Genomic DNA, 4,521 nt, shown 5'->3' with positions numbered 1-4,521 from the left:
TTTCAACAGTGGAGTTTCTGCACACCATAGATTAAGGGTGTGGAGCTCTGCTGTACCTCAAGTTTTAATACAATTATTACTACTTTCTATTCAATTCTCTTTTATTCCTATTCTAAGATATTCGTTGCACTTCAACTTGATGAATGTGATGATCTGTGACACTCATCATCATTCTCACCTATGAACACGCGTGACTGACAACCACTTCCGTTCTACCTTAGGCCGGGCGCATATCTCTTAGATTTCCCAACAGAACCTTCGTGGTATAAGCTAGATAGATGGCGGCATTCATGGGAATCCGGAAATTCTAACCTTGTCTGTGGTATTCCGAGTAGGATTCCGGGAATCTGGAAAGTCTAACCTTGTCTGTGGTATTCCGAGTAAGATTCCGGTATTGAATGACTGTGATGAGCTTTAAACTCCTGAAGGCTGGGCATTAGTGATAGACGCAAAAGAATCAAGGGATTCTATTCCAACCTGATTGAGAACCGATAGATGATTAGCCGTGCTGTGACAAAGCATAGGACCATTTTCACTGAGAGGATGGGATGTAGCCATTGACAACGGTGATGCCCTACATACAGCTTGCCATGGAAAGGAGTAAGAAGGATTGGATGAATGTAATAAGAAAGTAGAAATTTGAGAGGAGCACAGCATCTCCATACGCCTATCTGAAATTCCCACCATTAATTTACATAAGTATTTCTATCTTAGTTTATTTATCTTTATTTTCTATTTATTCCATTAATCAAATTTAAACCAATAATCCAATTATACTTGAATCCGCCCGACTGAGATTTACAAGGTGACCATAGCTTGCTTCATACCAACAATCTCTGTGGGATCGACCCTTACTCACGTAAGGTATTACTTGAGACGACCCAGTACACTTGCTGGTTAAGATGAACGGAGTTGTGTCCACACATAATCAATAGCCATTAAATAAATCTCATGCAAATACAAAGAGGATCACAATTTCGTCCACCACAGCACCTAGGAGAGTCACTATCCAGGAGGCTGGAGCCCCTGATTTTACACTGCAGCCGTATCAGGCGCACCACCCAGCGGTGGCTGTGGATTTTGAAATAAAGACTGCACTACTCAACTTGATGCCCAAGTTTCATGGCTTACCTGCTCAAGAGCCTATAAAGCACCTTAGAGATTTTCAGACAGCTTGTTCTACTATTAAGCGTGATGGTGCTGATGAAACTTCTATTCTGTTAAAAGCCTTCCCATTCTCTCTTGAGGGAAAGGCAAGAGAGTGGTACTACACTCAACCTGGAGCAACTGTTTCTAACTGGGATACACTTAGAAGAGAATTTTTGGAGAAATTCTTTTCAGCTGAAGTTACCGATAAACTGAGGAAAGATATTTCCATGATCATTCAGGACAAATCTGAGACTCTCTACGAATACTGGGAGCGCTTCAATAATCTTCTCGAAGCATGTCCCCACCATATGATTGACAAGATAGTGTTGCTCGGCTACTTTTCACAGGGTATGAAGCCTCAAGATAAGACCACATTGGAAGGTGCTAGCAATGGGTCTATGAAAAAGTACAAGACTACTGATGAGGCATGGCAATTGATCAGCAACTTAGCTGAATCTACTAGGAATCACAGGCAGAAACAAAGTCGGTCAAGAACTGTTGCAGAGGTATCCACTAGCAAAGAGACTACTGCTCTAACCCATAGTATATGTGAAATGACCAACTTACTGAAGCAGATGCAGTTGAGTCAATAACAAGCTCGGCCTTCTCCGCCACAGCAAGGCCAATAGTTGGTTCCCCAAAGAGTATGTGGGATCTGTGCCGATTACAGTTATTATATTGATGAATGTCCGTGATAAACAACTATTTTATAGTCTACAATGTGTTTAATTGTGTGGTTTTATCATGGTCTTTACCCACTTATTCATATAATTAGCATGCATTTATATTTCCTTCCTAAAATTATTACATGATTGAAAACTTACTTCCTGGAGAACTTTAATTAGGTATTTTAATCCCCCTTTATTCCATTCGATGCCGTGATCTGTGTGTTAAGTGTTCCAGGCTTTATAGGGCATGAATGAGTGGGAGTTTGGGAAGGAAGCTTGCAAAAATGGAAGGAATACAAGAAATTGAGGAGATGACCAGCGAGAAGTGACGCGTACGCGTCAGCGACGCGACCGCGTGGAAGAGAGGAATTCGCAGTGACGCAGCTGCATGAGTGACGCGGACGCACGGATTGGAAAAGCAGAAGCGACCCGAAGGCATGGATGACGCGCCCGCATGGAAAAGCAAAATGCCGAATGACACGTCCGCGTGAATGATGCGTCTGCGTGACGTGCGCGATCTGCAGAATTTCAAAAGTCGCTGGCAGAGTTTTTGGGCCAGATTTCAACCCAGTTTTTGGCCTGGAATTATAGACTAGAGTCAGGAAACATGCAGAAACGAGGGACAACAATTCATTCTGCATAATTTTTAGTTTTAGATCTGGATTTACTCCTCCCCTAGGTTTTTATCACTTGACATTCATAATTAGGATTTTTGGGAAGATTTTGGCTTTAGCTTTTGAGAAGAGTCTACCTCCGATACTAGTCATCTTATTTTATTATTTACTTTTTATATTTATTCTTCCATATTTTTAATCCCTCTAGAGTTGACTTTGGCTTATTTTTACAAGTTATTAATATAGACTATTTTTATTTTCAATTAATCCTTTTATTTTTATTTATCATGTCTTCTTTTATTTTCACCATTAATTCTGTGAATTTTATAATTATGATGAGTGAGTAGTTCCATGACTTGATCGGGGATGATTGAAAGGAACCCTTGAGTTGAACTACTCAGAGAAAAATTATAATTGGGTTTATTGTTGAATCACCCTCTAATCATTAACTCTAGTCCTTCCCAAGGGAGAGGATTAGGACTTATGACTAGAAACCGATTTCCAACTTGCTTGACTTTCCTTTACCTAGTAAGGGTTAACTAAGTAGAGTAACTTCCAATTATTAATTAATCTTGAGAGTATTTCAACAAGAATAGGGGTTCCAACTAATCTACCCCCAGTCAAGGCTTTTATTTAGAATTAATTAAATTCTCTATTTTAATTTCCTGTTTACCAACTCAACCACTTTTGAAAACACCCGATTGATGAAATAGCACATCTCCTTGCAACTCGTTGGGAGAGTTGGTATGAAGCAAGCTATGGTCATCTTGTAAATCTCAGTCAGGCAGATTCAAATGGTTATGAATGATTTATGAATAAAGCATAAAATAAAGCTAGAGATACTTATGCAATTCATTCGTGAGAATTTCAGATAAGCGTATGGAGATGCTTTGTCCCTTCCGTCTCTCTGCTTTCCTACTGTCTTCATCCAATCCTTCTTACTCCTTTCTATGGCAAGCTGTATGTTGGGCATCACCGTTGTCAATGGCTACAGTCCCGTCCTCTCCGTGAAAATGTTCAACGCGCTCTGTCATAGCACGGCTATTCAGCTGTCGGTTCTCGATCATGTCGGAATAGAATCCAGTGATTCTTTTGCGTCTGTCACTAATGCCCCACAATCGCGAGTGTGAAGCTCGTCACAGTCATTCAATCCTTGAATCCTACTCAGAATACCACAAACAAGGTTTAGACCTTCCGGATTCTCTTGAATGCTGCCATCAATTCTAGCTTATACCACGAAGATTCCGATTAAGGAACCCAAGAGATAAACATTCAAGCCTTGTTTGCTTGTAGAACGAAAGTGGTTGTCAGGCACGCGTTCATAAGTGAGAATGATGATGAGTGTCACATAATCATCACATTCATCAAGTTCTTGGGTGCAAATGAATATCTTAGAACAAGAATAAGCTGAATTGAATAGAAGAACAACAATAATTGCATTAATACTCGAGGTACAGCAGAGCTCCACACCTTAATCTATGGTATGTAGAAACTCCACCGTTGAAAATACATAAGAACAAGGTCTAGGCATGGCCGAATGGCCAGCCTCCCATAGAGGTTTCAATCATAAAAACATGATCAAAAGATTCAAGTGATCAAAAGACGAAAATACAATAGCAAAAGGTCCTACTTATAGAGAACTAGTAGCTAGGGTTTACAGAAATGAGTAAATGACATAAAAATCCACTTCTGGGCCCACTTGGTGTGTGCTTGGGTTGAGCATTGAAGCATTTTCATGTGGAGACTTCTCTTGGAGTTAAACGCCAGCTTTTGTGCCAGTTTGGGCGTTTAACTCCCATTCTTGTGCTAGTTCCGGCGTTTTACGCCAGAATTCTTGAGCTGAATTGGAACGCCTGTTTGGGCCATCAAATCTCGGGCAAAGTATGGACTATTAAATATTGCTGGAAAGTCCAGGATGTCTACTTTCCAACGCAGTTGAGATCATGCCAATTGGGTTTCTGTAGCTCCAGAAAATTCACTTCGAGTGCAGGGAGGTCAGAATCCAACAGCATCTGCAGTCCTTTTCAGCCTCTGAATTAGATTTTTGCTCAGGTCCCTCAATTTCAGCCAGAAAATACCTGAAATCACAG

General features: G+C 40.5%; 1 non-coding gene across 1 annotated transcript; it reads right to left on the bottom strand.

The window, feature by feature from the left end:
- Positions 1-1,355: 1,355 nt before the first annotated feature.
- Positions 1,356-1,463, bottom strand: LOC127745890 (small nucleolar RNA R71). The gene has a single exon (XR_008007513.1). It is a non-coding gene; the product is annotated as a small nucleolar RNA R71 (small nucleolar RNA).
- Positions 1,464-4,521: the final 3,058 nt, after the last annotated feature.

This window comes from Arachis duranensis, chromosome 3 (assembly GCF_000817695.3).
Source record: "Arachis duranensis cultivar V14167 chromosome 3, aradu.V14167.gnm2.J7QH, whole genome shotgun sequence".
In the NCBI taxonomy this organism is placed as follows: domain Eukaryota; kingdom Viridiplantae; phylum Streptophyta; class Magnoliopsida; order Fabales; family Fabaceae; genus Arachis; species Arachis duranensis.
The sequence above is the reverse complement of the archived record's forward strand: the minus strand, read 5'-3'. Positions and strand labels throughout refer to the sequence as shown.